The sequence below is a fragment of the Neopelma chrysocephalum genome, unplaced genomic scaffold (assembly GCF_003984885.1).
Source record: "Neopelma chrysocephalum unplaced genomic scaffold, ASM398488v2 Primary Assembly neopelma1_62, whole genome shotgun sequence".
In the NCBI taxonomy this organism is placed as follows: domain Eukaryota; kingdom Metazoa; phylum Chordata; class Aves; order Passeriformes; family Pipridae; genus Neopelma; species Neopelma chrysocephalum.
Window position 1 is genome coordinate 7,771,223 of NW_020897719.1, and position 19,518 is coordinate 7,790,740.

At 36.5% G+C, this 19,518-nt stretch overlaps 1 protein-coding gene across 1 annotated transcript in view; it reads left to right on the top strand.

The window, feature by feature from the left end:
• Positions 1-19,518, top strand: part of FOXP2 (forkhead box P2) — a 409,032-nt gene that overhangs the window by 80,355 nt on the left and 309,159 nt on the right. The window lies entirely within an intron of this gene.

Consider the following 19,518-nt stretch of genomic DNA (forward strand, 5'->3'; position numbering starts at 1 on the left):
TCCATTTAAAATAACTATGGTTTGTTATCTGGGGATCTGATTTCAAAAGGCATTTTCTAAATTTGTGACCAGTTTCCATTTTCTTATTCTAGGTGGAGGAACCCTTCCGGAAATAGTTACTCTTGGTAGTTCATTTGTACTTTGAATTTTCATTTAATTGCCCTATGGATGAGATATGTTGCTCATTTGGCCAGCTTCTAGTGGGCTTTGTTGGCTTTTTTGTTTAAGAAAAATTCAGGAATACAAGACTTGATATCTGGAGTGCAGAGATCATTATTGAGTTCTTCTATCATAGGTCATAGAAGCGTGTTCTCTTGTTATTGTCTTTTACAATATTAAAATGTTAACTCCCTTCAATCAGAACTGTAGCAACTAACTTTTATCCGGTGCAGTAACAAAGCTATGGGCTACCCATTGGGTTAATTTTGTTTACTTGCAGGAGCAGACAAGTCAGCAGGGCACTCCTCCTGGAATTTGGAGAAAGAAAATATTTCTGTTAGGAGGTTACAAGACACTTGCATCACAAATGTTCTAATTGAGAAACCATAACAAACACCCCTCCCCCATCCAAGGATTAACATTTTGGCTTTGAAATGGACCTTAGGCTACAGTTTGGTATTACAATCTTGGACCCAATAGCAGATTTCTTTGTCAGATTTCTTTTAATCAGTCATGTTTTAGGACATGTAAAAGGTAGACAGCATTACACAAATGCTTTCATGTGGATCCACAGGTCTGAAATTTTCATGTCAAAAGAGGAATGACTGTTATTAGGCAAATTTCCATTAAGTTTGGGGAAACTGTCATGATGAACAGATTATCCCATGTTTGCTTGCCACATACCCTTTTGATTCTTTCCACATAAACAATAAATGGAAGTACCTTTAGGTATAAATAGTTTCTACTATTGTGGCATCTAGGTATTCAAAGTGGCGTCAGCAATGAGATACATTTAAGAAATCTAGAAACAATCTTGTAACATTCTTGAAAATTAGCTCTAAGACCCAAGTCTTGAACTACAAGGTCACTGAAGGGGTTTTACTTCAAAAATATACAAGGCTCCCAACAGTATCCACCCTCTGGATTATTAGAGGAGCCATTGGTTCTTTTAACACCTTAAGAGAGAGCATAAAGGATAAAAGTTGCACACATTTTCTCAGGGGGTGCTTTTAGTGCTAAACTTTAGAAAATAAGGGAACTTGGCAAAAGTTTAAAGGGGAACATACAACCAAAATAAGGCATTCTGCAAAGCATTGACTTAGCACATGCTACCACATACAACTTGTCAAAAATCTAGCCCATCCAGTCCTAAGTTACCAAAATTTTAAGAAAGGAGATTAGGAGATGAAGAAGAAATAAAGAAAGAGAGAGAAAAAGAGAATATAGCTACCATCCCTAGATCCAGTGTAGATCCAGCTACAGGAGTCTATAAGATGGAGGGTTGCAATGTGTGATCTCGTGTCTTTGGTTTTATCTGCTCTGGTCCCCTGTGGCCACCCTGCCCAGGTGGGGCTTTCAGCTTGGCCACTGTGGGGCTCAGGGCAGGGTGAGGGATGGTACTCCCACTGTGTGAGCCAATCTAAGTCTGGGTTAGGGGCGCCAGGGGCTGTGGTGTGGAGCAGTGTTCCGGGGATTGCTTTGGACTGACAGCTGCCGTGGGGTTTTCCCCTGAGACTCAGCAGCTGGAGTGTGGGATAGGGCATTACCTCACCTCTGTGAAATTCAAGCTATCCCTTCCCCCCTACAAACACACTTGAGCTGATCCGAGCCAATAATTAATATAATAATCTAGTGTCTCATCATGTCTATTATAAGATAATTTTCAGCAAGTCTTTCTACTGATTTTGCTCTTGTAAACCCTGACATTTACTCCTGAGGACGGTCCTGTGCAGGACTAAGAGTTGAACTTGATGATCCTTGTGGGCCCCTTCCAACTCAGCATATTCTGTGATTCTGTGATTTTCTCGCCTTATTGGTAAAAGAATAAGACTAAGAGTTGTTCCACTTCATTTACTTGAAAAAAAGCTAAACAATATCAGAGGTAAACTAATGGGGTTTTTTTCAGTTTTTAATTTTTTTACAGATATTAGAAACTCATATCAAAATAATATGCTTTTCATAGAATCGTAGAATAATCCTGAGTTGGAAGGGACTCATGAGGATCATTGAAGTCCAACTCCTAGCCCTCCAATGGACAGCCCACAGAATCACACCATGTGCCTGAAGCGTTGTCCAAACACTTGAACTCTGAAAGCCTTGGTGCTGTGAACACTTCCCTGGGGATCCTGTTCCAGTGCCTGACCACTCTCTGGGTGAAGAACCTTTTGCTAATATCCAACCTAAACCTCCCCTGACACAGCTTCGTACTGTTTTATTTGTTTTGTAGTGTTTGTAAACATCTGCTTTGATGCCAGACTTTTTGTTTTTCAGCTTATTTTGTAAGTTTTTAGAAAGAACATTTTTTTTTTTTTCATGCAGTGGGCAGTGGCTCATCCTCATTTTGGATCAGTGTGGTGGGCGCCAGGTGCCCGCCCAGCCACTCTATCACTTCCCTTCCCAGCTGGACAGGGAAGAGAGTAAGATGGAAAACAACTCATGGATTGGGATAAGGCAGTTTATTACAGCAGAAGCAAAGAAGAAGCTTGTGCGCGCAAAAGCGAAGTGAATGATAACGCAATTTATTCTCTGCTTCCCATCGGCAGTGATGGTTGGCCACTCCCAAGCAGCAGGGCTTCAGCACGTGTAACAGTTCCTCAGCAGGCAGCCACTGGAGACAATGCCTGCCTTCCTGCTCCCTGCCTTAGCTTTTATATCTGAGCTATGCTATGGAATATCCCTTTGGTCAGTTTAGGTCAGCTGGCTTACTGGGGTCCCTTCACAGGATCTTGCCCTCGATTGAGAAAGGAATGTTACAGTGTTGGTGCTGTGCTCAGCCAAAACACCGGTGTGTTATCAACACCCTTCTGGCTACCAAAGCACAGCACTGTGAGGGCTGCTATGGGGAAATGAGCTCCATCTCAGCCAGACCCAATACAATCAGTTAAGGATTACATTTGGAGCGTACATGCATCTGGACTGTTTCACAGTTTGGATCTGGCTATTTGCAGGTCCATTCTCCTGCTTTGAAACAGGGTATTGTGTCCAAGAAGGGATCTTGGACAAGACCTAGGAGTTTAGGTGTGCTTTGGGAATTAGTTGGTTGTGTAGACAGTACTCCACCTCATGTCTGAATTGCAATGAAGTTTACACTGGAACTAAATAGCTTGCTTTATAAAGCAAGGCCCAACTGCAATCCAAGCAAAACCGACTGTGTTGAATTTGGGTGTATAAATGGTTGGGTAACATTTATTTCAGATGTGAAAACTTTTATTTAAGAGCAGTTGGTTACATCCTAATGTAATCTTTATCTTAAGAATCTCGGATATAGCTAAAGTCAGTAATAAAAGTCCTATTACTTAGTACGTCTATATTCAATGAATAAGGTTGATCTACCTTCAGTTCAGAAAGTTGAATACATGTGTGTTCAAAACCAAGGCAGTCCTTACTAGAACTACAGATGCCAACAAGATTATCTAGATCACTGTGCTTGTATCTATCAAGTTAACTTTTAGTATGTGGGTGTTTGTAGGAACTCTAGATACAGCAATGGAGGTTAACAAAAAGTGGGACGTGAAATATGAATTTTCAAGGTTCTGTCATTCTCTCAGCACAGTTTGGTGCTTCTGATATGATTTGTGGTTTTTTTGTGGTTTATTTTAGAGGACTCCTTCCATTTCCTCCTGTGATTCTTTCCATAGAAATATAGTTGTAGTTGCACCAAAGAAAGAATGGCACTCTCTGAGATTTGACTGGTTCATTTGTATCAGTTGTTTACAAAAGGTGATTAATGCAATATATAACTTCTGTGGGAAAATACTCCTGTAAATTTTCTTTTTCTATTGCAGTTTTCAAAGCTGTGAAAAAAATGGTGCAACACTTCCATAACATTAAATTTGAGAAATAATTGCACTTGGCAGTTTTTGTTTGCAGCAATGCACGAAAGGCTGAAGGCTTTTGTACAGTTCAAAGAGCACATTCCACAGATCTAGCAGTTGTCGGTTGCCTGCAGGGATCATTTGAATTTTCAAGGAATAAAAACATCAGGGTAATGCCCAGACCATTTGGTTGTATACTTTCAGCTCTCTCTTTTTAAATTTCACCTGTATGAAAAGTTACTCGGAAATAAGCTGTATACAAATGTGGCACACCTTAATGTCTATTGAAAGACCTTGTGTCAAATGTCATTGCTTCTGTTTCTTTCTTATTCATGCTTGATAGTGTAGAAATTAATATGAAAAATAAGATAACAAATGAGGAATGCCATTGTTCAAGCACATGGGACTACTGAAAGTAGATAACAGCAAAGGGAAATCCTTTTACATGTTTGGATCCCGTAGTTATTTGTCAGCTTATTACATTAGCCAAATTGTACAAGATACTCTGTGTTACTTCGCTGTAGTAGAGCCCTGGTCGCAAAGGTAAAGCCTCTCATGTGGTCTACCAAACCTGGAAAACTTGCCAGGTCCTATATCACACTGCAGCTCTGTCACTCTCCAGAAATATGTTGATTGTCACTGTGTGTCTGTCTAAAGCTTCTGCTTATCTAACAGGAGGCGATGGGAATATTCTTATGCTATGTATCCTAATAGGATTTTTAGTGAAGTATTCCATGGTATTTCTCAGAGAGAATTTTTTTTTCTATTGCTAGGTGTTTATCTTTATTTGTTTTGTCTGTAGGTTGTTGCACAGCTCCAAAACTCCAAAGTCCTGTTTTCTGTCATGTACACAAGTTTGAAGCTAAGAAGGCTTACTCTGAAGCATAGATAGTTTTTGTCCCATCATTTGTACTAGTTGCGTGGTTTGTATTGCTGAAACCTCTCTCCTCCCTCCCTACAAAGTGCAGTGCCTTGAGCTGAACCTGTGCTCTGACCTGTTGGCAGAGTTCTTAGGGTGAACCTTCTCAGACTTGGTGCCAACGCGCCTCACCTGAATCTGCATAGCTATTCAAGATCACTTAATCAGTGCCACTTCAGTCAGTTTTTTAATAGTTAAAAACCTTAAAATCCTCATTTTAGGTTTAAGAAATTAAGGTATATCTTGTATGTCCCACTTTCACTTGCACAATATTGTATTATGATAGCCATCATAGGCAATTCTTGCTGGAATGGTTTAATGTCACCTGTCATTGAGAAGTGATATAAGTACATGTAGAAAAGAAAGAAGAGAATTAAGAAATAAAACCAGTTGATTCTATAAATCAGTTAAGTAACTGTAAAGTAAATGAAATTAAAATACTTGTTATGACATTTCTGTCCCCTCTCTTTGTATGGATGTATTACAGTTATTGATTTAGTTATTTTCTTGTATGATGAATATATGATATTTTGTTGTACAATAATACGTCTTAGTGAAAATCAGTGAGGCAAATGTGGGGTAAAATTACTATGGTGAAAATTTCGGATTCTTTCCTACAATGTGACAGTGAATTTTTTTGGATTATTTGAGATTGTGCATACTTTCTTGGTAAGAATGGTTTTGTTTTAATGTTAACGTAGGTTTTTTTCACTTTAAAGAATGAAGAATAATCTTGTAATGAAGTTGAAAGAATGGAAAGGCAGAATCGACTTGATGATCTTAACATCACTCTAATAGGTAGACTGTTGGATTCACAGAGATAACCACTGCAGTTTTGAGATGGATGCTTGAACTACTACACCATGGGGATGTAGCCTCTATCTACCCTGTGAAATGTGGTTGGATGTAAAAGCTCCAGCTCCTAGAACAACAACTACCTGATGCAGAAGCCCTTATTTCAGCCAGCTGAGGTCTTAAGAGCACTGTAGGGCACTGTCACCACATGGAAATAACTACACAAATCCCAGTAGTCTGTTCTCAGCTCTGCAGAAGCAAAAATACGTGTTCTTGTGAAATCAAGAAATCGGCTGAAATCAGTAGACTAAAAATGGCTTTATAATGTTCTTCTAAATGAGAGGTACTTTACATAGTTAAAAGTAGTTCTATTTACAGAAGAAAAGTGAAGCAGTTGTTCATCTCTAAAGAGGGAAATAGTTTGTATTTCATTACTAAGAAACCCCTTAGTCTTTGTAATATGGCTGTTTTAATTAGTACTTTCTTCTTCAAAAATATGCTTGTATGAGTATCTCTCAGTATCAAGTGATCAAAACCAATAAAATAAGAATGATTTCAAAAAGAAAGGGTATGATCAGTATTCTATCTTCTGAACTCAAGCTCATTAGTTTCTTTCTGGGAAAAAACAGGTGGAAAGTCCTTAACAAAGTGTGTTTTGAAATGAGGAAGTGCCACAGGTGCTCAGTCAGGTAGACGTTTCATGAAACCAGCATCTGAACAAGGCTTCTTGCACAAATGTTATGAGCAGGGGATTTGCCTTGTATAGCTGTTTGAAGTCATGTGATGGAAATAGTACTGGAACTTGGAATAAGAAGGTAGGACAGCAGGAAAGTAAGGGATTCCCTTGTGAATGCACTGATTGCTTTTTCTTGGGTAAATACCAATTCCTTTTACCAGCCTGTCTCATCCTGTGCTTTTGTCCTGGGGCAAACAAATAGATTAATAATAATAATAATAATAATAATAATAACAATAATAATAATAATAATAATGATAATAAAATAGTCTCTTAATTTTGTTAACTGCCCTTTTTTCCTCCGATTTTTAGTCATTTCTATGTTGTTGTCTTCAGCTCCCCATTGCGTACTTGTTCTGCTCCCCATTTCTTGTTTACTATACCTGAGAAGTATGCTGTTCTAAGTTCTCTCCTCTTTCATCCTTCTCCTCCTTTTATCTGGCTCCCTACTGGAAACATGAGCATTACTCTGCTCTCTCTTTCCCTAGGCTGGGGTTTCTCATTTCTCCAGCCTCCTTCTGGCAATTTGCATTAACTTCTGTAGGATGCAAGCTTTCCATTTAGAAAATAAATTTGTTTTGCTTTCAGTATCTTAGGTACAGAAAACCTTAGAAATATGGAATGTGAAAAAAATAGTAATGCTGTCTGTCTGGGCTTGCTAAAGACAGTCACATTGACACCGACACAGATTCGTGTGGTGCCTCTGAACCCTGAAGCTGTCCCACTATGCATATTTGCTTGCTTTCTAGTCTCCTGTTTCCACTTACATCTTCCCTCAACCTCTCATTCATCCTCAGTCCATTTTGTGTGCAGCTTACATTCACAGAAGCTGTACTGAACTGTACCTGCTGCTGCAGTTACTCTCTCATTTATTCTCTTCACATCTAAACTCAGCATTTCTGAGGGTATGACTACTCTTGAGTTTTCTTGTTATAGAGCTATCACAGATATTTTGCTGCATTCCTTTCTCTCAGCTGCAGTTAGGATGTTTTAAAAATAAGACTCCAAACCATGTTTCTATTAATACTCATCTTAGGCACCCTCTATAAATTTTGTCCTATTTTGTTTTGTGAAATTTTACACTGTTCCAGAGCATTTTCCAGCATTTTATTGTGTTCAGCATCTCTTTGATGCATCTTTCAATACTTGTAATGAATGTAAAAAGTTTTCACTTAAGGGTTTCTGTAAAGTCCTTCAGGAAATGCTGTCTATTGAAGTTGTAAATTGTTAGGAAAAGAACTGCAAAAATGTGAGAAAAAAACTTCTTTCTGACCTATTTGTTTCTGAAAGTGACAGTCTGTTGGTATTTGTGATATTGCAACACTGTTATATTGCACACTAGTAAAAGATAATTTTAGATTCGTATATACAGGATGTATGTACGCTGAGAAAACTTAGGAAATTTAAAACCAGAATGATATATAGCCGTATTTGGAAATATATTTGGTAAGATACAACATGCTCATATCAGTTCCCTAGCTAGGTGTATATGAAAAATGAATATTCTATCCTGTATCATTTTTAAGTGCACAGTCCTAGTATGTGTAACCTGGTGAATGGTTTAGTGTGTGTATGAATGCTTTATTTAGTTTATTTACTGTATTAGTTGAAAAAAGCATGCTGAATTAAGTTTCTGAAAAGCTTTTTGCTTATTGCACTGATCTTGCATTCTGGCTCCCTGATCCAGGGCAATCCACCCTAAGGATATCCTATAAAGTTACACTAGTCTTAAAATTAGAGTCACTTCTTCAGAAATAATCCTATCAGGAGTACACTTCACATATTGTTTCACTGTAAGTACATCTCTTCTTGGACCATGTATTATTTTGGGGTCCAACTAATTGAACATGTGAGATTAGCTACGTGAAGAATGAAGAATTAATTTCTGTATAGTTTACGAAGTCATTCATCTGCCATAGTTCAATTAGTCTCCTCAGTCATCTGAAATGAAAAACACTTGTTCATTAGGCTTGCAAAAAAAAAAATAGTCTCCCAGCACATTGCAGCACAGAGTTACTGTATGTGTGCAAACAGCATTCTACACAGAACTGTTAATTGCACTGTGTGGGACATCTCTGTTTTCTGATGAGTTCATGTGATTAAATTTCACATTTTACAGCACTTTTTTTCTACGGGGGATAAAGTTTTAAGCTCAAAGTTACTGCTTATGGACAAGTTGTCAAGCAATTTGAAAGTTGTGCTGTTATCTATCTGCAGTGTTCTGCTTTGCAAGCCTTCTGTCTAAGGAGGGGTAAATGGACCTGTAAGTTTTAGAACAAAAAACATTCAGAAGAATCTCTGGTGGCACAGATGTTAATAGGTGTGATCTTCATCTTGAGGATTTTTATTGTGTGGGTGTTTTTTAAAATTATTTTTTAATTGTTAATGTACAATAGTTTCTTTATCCTGTTTTTTGTCACAGTGGAAAAAACTGACCAAGGTAATGTGTACAATTTCAAAATAAATCTTTAAGTAATGAAATAGGGAAATGAACAAAACAGTGAAAATCACTGCAACGACTAAACAAATTTAAACCTTATTTAATAGTAATTTTGTTGAAAATGTTGCTAATTCTTACAAATCAAAAAGCTTGAAAAAAATATGACTGAATTATTAAAAATTAAAAAGCTTGAAAGAATATGACTGAAGAAATCCAATGTGTTTTCTGTAAATGATTACGGTGCTCATCCAGCCTTTCAGATTGCATGACATTTCAGTAAAACAAGGACAACTAGTTGATCTTACATCCTTCAGATTTGAAAAGGAAATTTTATAATTAGGGGAAGAGGTTATGTTACCTGCCTGGTTTACAGAGTGCTATGGAATGCATAAACAAAAAGTTGCATTAATGATCAGTTTTCAGCACAGTAGGGAATTAACAGTGGGTGGTGCAAAATGGCAACGCATGCTGAGAGGGAGCTTGGGCTACTTCTACTCACTGAAATTTTTCCTACCGAGTAATGACATGTAGGTGTTATTTTTTTTCTGTTCACATAAAATGTTTGTTCAATATATATTGTAATATCCAGAAAGAAAGAAAGAAAAAGACTGTGTATGCTTTGACAAATATTCCCACAAACATTAGAATATATTTAAATAAAGTGATATTATGCCTTCAATTTGATTAGTCTGATTACGTCGTCTTACGGAAAATATTTCAGAAACAGAAAAGGTCCAGAAAAGCACACTGAAAATTGCTGGGGGCATGGAAATGATTTCATATGAGTAGAGATTAAAAAGATTAGGATTGAGAGCAGAGAAAAAGAAGAGATTACATGGTAAGTGGTATACAAAATGATAAATAATGTGGAGAGGTAACATTTGAAAATCTGTTTACTTTTTCTAGTGAAATCAGGGAGCAGGAGATAGTCAAATAAATAAATAAGGAAATAAATAAAACAGGGATGGAATAAAAGCAATACCTTTAAAAGCAGGCTGTGTATGTGACAAAACTTTTACTGGCTTTGGGATGTTACTGGTTTAGAGAGAAAATTTACCTGGAGTAAATATTGAAATTAATAGTTAACAGTCCCCTAAGTTAGGTAATAGAAATAATAATAAAAAAAATCACAATGTATATAACATATAATGTTCAAAAGAGAATGCCAGCCTTGAACTGTCTTTGTTCTCCCTATCTTCCAAGTTACATTTCTTCCAACTTTTCTGTATCCTGTCTGTCTTTACTGAGGAAAAAACATATTTCTACTATAGTAAGACCACATTTATTAGAAGTTTCTAATGAGATGATAACATCAGTAGTAAATTAATTGTGTTTTATGAAGTCCAGTCAGTCTGTTGGCTTTCTTTAACTGCTTCTGACTGCAAAATAGGCAGCTGTAAGCTTTATTAACCCTTCAGAAACTCTTAATGATCTTTATAATGAAGTTGAAAACCTACATAAAGTAGACAGACAAATTCCTTGAATTTTAATACAATTACTAATTAAGGGATTTGATATTTTAAGTAGGAATGCATTTTATTCTTGGCTTTGCATATGCTGCATAAATAGCTGCATAAGAAATAATTGGTATTGCATTGCTTTGTATTTGTTTTCATATCACTAAAATGACTAAAACAGGAAAATTGTTGAATGATATTGTATATAACAGAAACAGACTTTAAAAATGGATGTTGTGTATTTATCTATTTCCTGGAGAAAAATAAAAGTTTTCTAACTTTCTATCTTTTTCTAATTAATTTCTAACTTCTTAGTTCCATTTTTTTATTTATTATATTCAAGTATTTTTCCCTAGTAGTTGCTACTCCTTTCTCATAACTGAATGTCTTTTCTTTATACTGGCTTCTTAAATCCTTTTGCATTGCCTTTTGCCATTCTTTCTTTAATCTTTTCCCTTCTGTTTAATTTTTAAATCCATTGCCCTTTATCTTTTTTCAGTCTTTTTAGCTGCTCTCCTCTCCTCTCCTTTGATTCTCTCTTAAACATTACTGCTTCTTAACATTGTGTTCTTTATTGATTTTTCTTTCTTTTTGTTTTTCATCCTTTTAAAATTTTTCTGAAGTTGTTCTTTACTATGTCATCACAGAAGGAAAAATTGATACAAATGTTACCAGTGGAATTAGAAACAAATAAACACAGAAAGAATTCAGCTATGTTCAAGGGAAAGATGAAACGTTTCTCTGTTTACTGAAAATAAAAACCCTATTTACTTTTTAGTGGGCATTGAAACATTTTACCTGAGTCTTTTTTCCCTGATACCACATCCTGTGTTTCAAACTGAAAGCAATTATCATTTCAGTACTTCATGGTACTATGTGCTAGATGTGTTTTTAACTTTCTCCATTCTGACATGCTTTTCTTGCATAGAAGTCTCCACAAGCTTTGTCTTGTGCTTTACAATTCATCTTTGTATCTGATTTTTTTTGGAATGTATTATTTAGAAAACAGCAGATCTCTCTGTAGTCTTTTATGGACTGTTTTTTAATTGTTTACATTAGAGAAAAAAGATTTAATAGCTGAATACAAGCATTCTCTTAAATTAATTTAGACGACTAACATAGACATACCTCAGAGTAGCCAGAAAATATGTAATTATTTACTCTATAGTTAGTTAATATTACTTAATAACTTATGCATTTTTAAGAAGGACACTTTTTATTTGATGTAAATAATAATGGTCTTCTGCAGGTCTGTTACAAACATATTTTTTAATTTTTAAATTACTCTGAATTACCTGTCACATGAATGGAGAAGGAAGCCGGTATGTAGGAACATTATGAGAATCTGGGAAAATTAAATACTGCAGAATATATTATGTTGCAATTTAAATACATTTTTGCATGATTCTCCTATGCAGTTTTTTGTATGGATTAGTATACCGTGGTGATGGTGTTAGGATTGCATAAGTTTCTAAATAAAATTTTTGTGTTGCCATAATACTTGAACAGGGGAAGTTTGCCAAAGAAAAGGTTTAACTACTGTCTCCATTTTTCTCCAGTGTCCTAAATTTGTGCACCTCTGAGCAGGACTTACTGAGCCATTGTTCAGATCTGTGAGGAGTTGGGCAATGGAAATGAATTTAAATATTGGTGTAAAAGAAATTTGGATTTCACCAGAAGTGTGTAAAAGCCACTGAGAATAAAAAAATCAGCTCTACACTACAGAACTGCTATGCAAGTACATTTGTGGGTTTTCTCTGTCTTTAATAAAATAATGCCATTAGGAAAATGAAGCATTCCAAAAACAAAATTGGGAGTTTCAAATAAAAAACCAACCAAAACAGAAACATTTTTGAAAATGTTAAACTTTCAGTACTCCTGCACTGAAAGGGCAGCTGAAAAGCCCAGGATGAGATAGTTTGCTGCCTGGGACAGGCATCAGAGTCTATGTCCTTTCCCTAATCATTTATGTAGGATATCATCATCTGACAATGGGGTGTGTTTCTGACATTTCTAAAGTACTGCCAAGCTACCAGAGCTGTTGGTGTGGCATGGTGCAGTGTCTGTGTACACTGGCGTGTGAGTATGGGGCTCTGTTTCCAGCTGCCACAGGAGAGAACTACAGCAAGTGTCCTTCTGGCAGTGGTGCCTGTGTCCTTGGACACAAGGTTCTCATTCAAGCTAAATGACATTTGACACAAATCCAGTAGTAGAAGCGGTGGACTGGTTTTGATATGCAAATATTTATATCCCTGAGATTGTGTTATCCTATCTGATTTTAAAACATTACATGAAATAATGGAGAAGGAAGTGGAGATGATAAAGGTCTGCCCATGAAAGTTCACTTGTCAACTACTTTTGTGTATTTTTCCTGACCAGGTTGTGGCTGCTACAATAACTTTTCCAGTTGATGAGAACACTGCAGAATCTGCAAAGATGTTGTGGCAGATGCTGCAGATGTTGCTGCTTCTTCAATGGAAAATACTGAAAACTTATTTTAGAGTTTGTTCTTGACTTTTTACCCTGAATTTGTTGTCTGGAAAATGGTCAACCAGTCTAAAATAATTTGAAAGGCAGTCAGAAACTTCACTTAACAGGTTACTAAGCAACAAAGCACGTTTTTGTTTTGCCTTAAACCTGTTATTGCTAATATTTTCAAGAAAACAGAAAGCAATCATGGTGGCTGGAAGCAAAAGGTTTTTATGAGCAAAATTTCAATTGCAAATTATTTAAAAGGCAGTCAGTACTGCCTGGTAATGCATACTAACTAACAGATTGGACATTTTGTATTGTAACAGTCAGATACTTGAAAAAGAGTTTGTACAGGCAGAAGAGCAGAATTTGCTGTTCCACAGCAGTAGGCATGTGAGCAAGCAGAGGTGTGCTGTCTGCCCTGAGCTATGTGCAAATGGGGGCTGGACTTCATTTCTTTGGAGTGTTGGTTCCACCAGTCTGACTGAGTCAATAGTGAGCACTGCTTATTTTACCTTCCTAGCCTGATTAACAGAAGCAGATCACCATAAAAACTTCATGGCACAAAAGAGAAAACCATCAAAGCCCCCAGCATTTAACTATTTTAGTGCCATTTGAGTTGTGCATCAGATTTTTTCTTGAAGATGGTTTTCCTGTGCAGTATTCCTACGCAATATGAAGAAAACCTTTCCTAGATGTTAAGAGAATGGGTTTCAATAGCAGATGAGAATGGGGACTGAATGGTCACATATAAATAAACATTGGCCTTTTGTGCCAATGGAGAGAGCAAGAAATGGTTCCTTTCTGGTCTGGAGTTGGATATGGAGGGAGAGGAGCAGGGAGGATGGAAAGAGTGTCAGTGCTATGCAAGGGGAAAGGAGTATGATCTGCTCTGTGTTAGGAAAAGTCCCTGCTTATACGCTTTCCTCTAGTATTGCCTGTGTTTGAGCACAAAGTACACTGCTTGCTGAGTCAAAATATGTCAGAAAGCACATAGTCCACATATGAAACTGGACACTACCTTTTATATTGTAAATTTTTTAGGAAGGGTAGTCTTTTTATAAATTTGCACTTTAAATACACCAGGCATTTAAGATGGAAGATCTTAGGTTTCAGGGACTTTTTTGTATGTGTTCCATAGAGGCATAGAACTTGTACTTCATTTCACATCCCCCATATAAATAATACTTCATAAAGTGCTAATTGGTTTGCTGCTGCAAATCTTTTTGTGAATTTTCTTGTGCTTACTTTTCAAGTGTATTTATTAGTACTGATTATTTGGTGAGAAAAAGAAAATATTTCCTGTCTCTAACCAGCTGAACAGATACCTCTTTCTGAAGTGAGTTGTTTCTCAGTAGAGCAATAATTTATTTGGATTTAATGAGTTTATTCTTGTTTCCAGACCTGAAGGTTGGTGTGAAATCTTTTCACAGATTTCAAGTACAACAGTGTTTTTTTTTCTCCAAGCAGCATTGTAGCACTAACTCTTAGGGAATTTAATTTCCCATTTTGAAACTGTTTTCAATTGAAAGAAAAACCAAGGCATGACTGAAAAATTGTAGGCTTTCAGTGGAGCCTTATATATGTAAATGCAGGTATACATGTTTGTAAGCATGTAGTGTGCAATTTCAGTTCCTGAAATATTTTCTTACTGTGCTCTATGGTGTTCTGAGAACAGCAAAGAAACAAGAATGATGTTGTGTAAGCCAGAAGAAAAAATTCAGAGAATTTTGGTACATGCGTCTCTTCGGGACAAAGGCCAGACTTTACGTGGGTCCCTCGTGGGGACCCTGTAATGTTCTACAGAAAAGGCTTTATAGAATTCTGCATGAAAACTAGGTTTTAAAATGTGTTTCTTTGATCAGATGCTATAATATAAATTGGTTCAAATGATCAAACACCAGTTTTAAAGATGGAAATTGAAATCTATTTTGGCTTGGTCATTGACAGCATAACTTCTGGACTCACAGAGTACCATGACAGAACCGAGTGACAGCGTGGATATTTTACTTAAGTAATACTCTTGAGTGTTAATTTATTAATATCCTTCTATTCCATCTGATTTTTTCTTCCCCTGCTTAATGTAGTAAACATATGTAATTAATTTCTCCACATGACTAGCATTTTTATCTTGTAGCATAAAATCCTGTCATTGCTTTTTCAAAAGCACTTAGAAAATATTAAGTAATCGTGAGGGTTACTGCTAATTGCATGGGCTTTAATTTGTCACTTTAAATGTTCTAATTATTTCTTCATGAGCTTATCAGCAAACTCTTAAATAGGACCTCAGTGCAAATTAGGCCCTTGGGCCAGGTTATTTATTTTGACCCAAACTTCAATTGAATATTATGATTAAAAATAAGTGAAGAATAAATACACTTTATTAATGTTCTTTAAAACTGGAAAAGTTAAAATCTAAGCAAAATGTAAGAGCAACTATCACATGTTTTTATATTAATGGAAGTCCTGCCACGTCTTCTTGAATCTATGAATGTTACAACTATACTTATACAGTAAGTTGAATATTGAAAACAGTCCTTCTCGAGCATTTTTTTTAAAGTTTATGCTAAGTGTGGCAAATGAAACCATATGAAACTAACTGGCCTTACTTCAAACTCATGCTGAAAGACTGAGAACAGTTTGTCTGAAGTTCAGTTTGTTCAGTAAAAATATTGTAGAAGCAGAGGAGAATTGAAAGCAGCTATAAAGTATTTCTGTTCATAGTGTGGCTTGGCAGGTCTTTCTCTTTTTAGCATACCAGGGTGAACTTGGGTTACTCAGCGTCCCACTTGTTATTTATATGAAGCATTATCTCTATAAAATGTATCAGTCTGCATCAGACTCTGCTCAGATGAGAAGAGCTTCCAATTTTTAATACTTTCAACATGCTGTAAATACAACAACGTGTTAGAACCAATAGAATATGGATTTAGTAATGATTAGGGGCTTTACTGAACATAACAAGACAGACATAAGGCAGCATTCAGTCAATGCTACCTCCTTGCAGCCTTCAAGTGAAGGAGTAAACCAGTAAAACATGAAAGAATGCTGTGCTTAACATTAGTCAGGACTAATCCATTGGAGAAATACAGGGTGGGGAATAATTATCTGAATAGCAGTTCCTTGGAAAAAGATTTTAGGATTGCAGGTGATCCCAACCGAAGATGAGAAACTGATGTGATACAGTTGCAAAAAGTGCAAACATTGGATAATGAAAATGAAATGTGGTATAGAAGACATATGGAACTTTCTTTCAACACTGTCCATGTTTAATATATTCACTGGGCACTTCTAAAAAGATGGGGATGAACTAAAGAGTCTGTTAGAAGAGCAATGACAGTTATAGTAAGTTTAGAAAAATTGATAGCTTAAAGAAGAAGAGAATAAGAGAGGCAAGATAAATCTTCAAATGCATTAGAAAGCTGCTGCAGTGTTGTTCACCTTACTCCAGGTGGCTAAAACAAGGAGTAGTGGATCTAAATTACAGTGAAATTGGTTAAGGTTAGACATTAGGAGTACTTTGGAGTGGAATGATAGCAAAATGTTGGAATAGATGCTCTGGTGAGACTGTGAGTGTTTCATAATTGTAAGCCTTTAAGGAGTCCCTGGCACAGGCAACTGATCCTATTCTGGAACAGCACAAGTGAACTAGAGGACTTCCTGAGTCCCTTTTGGCCCTGTGGTGCTCTGCTAGTAATGAACTGTTCTTACCCACCTGAGGGGAGGTCCACTGTGCCTCTTCTGTGCATGGTATGTCTTAAACCTTTTAATGCTGTCAGCCTTACTCCTCCACAAGAAGGTCCTCCATAAGAAGTAACAAAAAGGTATAAAACCCAGTGACAGACTTCAACAATCTACTGTGAATTCTTATGTACTGAACACTTCAATAAACCAAGTGCTGTCTAGGGTAATAACTGTCAGGATAATTTCCATATTTTAGTATATGATGAATCAATAATTTTTGCAAGGACTTCATTCATGAGGTAAGACTAAAACTAAGTCCCCTGAACAGGTCTGGGAGGGTGTTAAATATTGAGAAGCCTAGCTCCACGTTGTGGGTAGCAGAAAATCCAGCTTTTCCTATCTCTTTGTCTCAAAGGCAGAAGAGATAAAAAAGCAGCTTTGGGAGACCATCATTCATGTCCTAAGGGATCATCACCAGCAGTTTTACCTGTACTATCCTCTGGTTATGGAAGTGAATCTAGTGCCAATAATTCTGTTGAGAAGCAAGTGGGACAGCTCCAAACTCGAACATGCAGAATTATGCTTTATGCAAATTTCATTGTAAAACAAAATAAAAACTGAAGGAGCAGAACTAAGCTTTGATTCTTACAGTTCATCTACTGCTGCTGGTGCTCGGTGCAGCATTTGAGCATAGGGGAGAATCACCATCTCCATCAGTGTTACAGCTACTGTTCTCCTGGTCATAGTTCAGCTGCTTGTGCACAGTGGAGTTGTGGATGATGTCTAATTGTTCTTCATCTACATTTGTGTGTTCTACTTTACCGTGTCATGGAAAAACTGCTAGTAGTCTCAATGGCTTTACTCATGTTCAGTTCTAGCCTCTGACATGTCATGTTCATAGTTTTGTGTGATTTAATTGTATTTTAATACCTGCATGGCCGCTTTGAGATAATCCCTTGTTCTCTCTTCTCTTGCCTATGACTTCTTGAATGCCTTTTTCAGTGTATCTGCCTTTTCTGTTTCATAATTTGATCCTGGAATTTGCCCAGACTGTGTCCTTGGACTTTTTTATTTTTCCATTTTATGCTGTTTCCAAGTGAGTTAGCCACTTGCATTGCTTTTATTGTTGTGGCTATACTGACGACTTGTAAATCTGTCTTTCCACCAATGCTATTGCTCCTTCCATCTATCTTGTGTCTCAGGCTGTATGTTTAACATGATGTCTTTTGATTATCTTATCATTCCAAAACAGAACTCTATTCACTTCTTTTCTATCACAAATGACAAGAACATTATCCTTCTTGTCACTCAGATTCAGTGACTCAGGGTTATTTTTTACTTTTACTTTCTTAATGCTTCACGCATCCTGACCAGAACCAGATTCAGCACCTTTTCTATTTTTGGTATTTTTTAGATCCATTTCTTCCATCATTCCTCCTGTTAAATTTCTTACTCAGACTTTCTTGCCTCTGTCCTAATTTTTGCAATTTTGTTCCTTTTCTCTCTCTCTTTTTTTTTCTTTTATTTTCTTTTTGTTTGGTTTTTTTTTGTTATTTTTCAAACCAAATGTTGTCTCCCTTAAAGCAAATTGTAGTCAGTGAACTCCTTCTTTTAGTCTGCTTGCATTTTCATATCCCTTCCTGTTTTATGTTCTTCTCAAGGCCTCTTGCGTCAAATTTAAGCTGCTCGCAAAGCTTTACATGGGTGCCTTATAAATGTGTTGAGCAGTCCAGCAATAGATTGTGAGGGGGTGGAATTTGTCAGTGGAACCAAATGAAGCGTAAGTGCTATATTGATTATCTTTGAGAAAGTTTGTTTGTTAGGTCCAAAATCTTAGGAAATTTATCTCTGAAATTTGTAATTTGTGGGGGATTTTTTTTTCCTATAATCAAGTTTTATGTTATGCTTGTTCATTGTACTTTGTCTTGTAGGTGCCTCGTTGTACTTCCAGACTTGCCCACAGATTTGGAGACGGTTTGTCTCATAGCTATATTTTGTTTTCCAGAACTATGTATCCATGAGGGAACCTCATGAGATCAATAAAAAAAGCTTCTGCTGCTTTTTCTTATGAGCCCACTTCTGCCTTCTTGCATGCATCAATTCAGAGTTTCCACACACAGAATTTGCTTCTAATCTTTTTTTTTTTTTTTTTGTGTAGCAATTCTGTAGTGGTTTGTCATTAGATTATATATTTATTTAGACACAAACTGCCCTTAAAGCATCGGAAAAGCATCTTACAATAGTGAGACTGAAGTACACAAAACTGAATTTCATTTTCCAAGACAATAGTTGTCTTTTCTGCTTTCTCAGTCTTCACTCTTCCATTCTAGCTTCCATTAAGGCATGAATTTTTCTGTTGAAAGGTAAAATATACAGTCTGCCTGTGAGGCCACTATTAATTCCACACTATCTCTCTTTTATAGTGCAGCTGGCACCCTACCCTCGGGAGAGCAAGCTCATCACTTCTACCACATGCTTGTTCTCTACCAGTTCAGGCAGCAGGAATCCTAAGTTAGCTATCAAATATTGGTCTTGCCCATGGCAGCGCAGAGCATTCGACAATGCCTCTGGGCCAGCTGAAAATAATTTCTAGCACAGTTGGAGTGAAACTACAGAGGTGTAACAAAGACAAGTCCTGAGGAGGGTGTATTCTCTCCAGCAATAAACAAAGATTTGCAAAATCAGTAAAATAAAATAAAAATAGTACAGATTTTTTATTCAGCTTTTTAAAATATAGCACCCTGTCCTGAGTGTGAGAAGTAATGAAACTATCTGTGGTTGTAGATGAAATTATATTTCTGACTTTTCAGACATGTTATATACTTCCAGCACCAACTTCTCAACTTCACTTATTTTTGTTTTAAAAATATTTTTCATACATTTGTACGTATTCTTACCATAGTGTTTTCGTATACTTCATCTGCTTACTGCAAATAGTCACAAAGATTTCCAGTCAGGTGTTAATTAAAAAGACAAAATAATTAGCCATAGGCACGTAGACTGAGGCACATCTTTTAAGGTTGAAACTTTTTAGGACTATG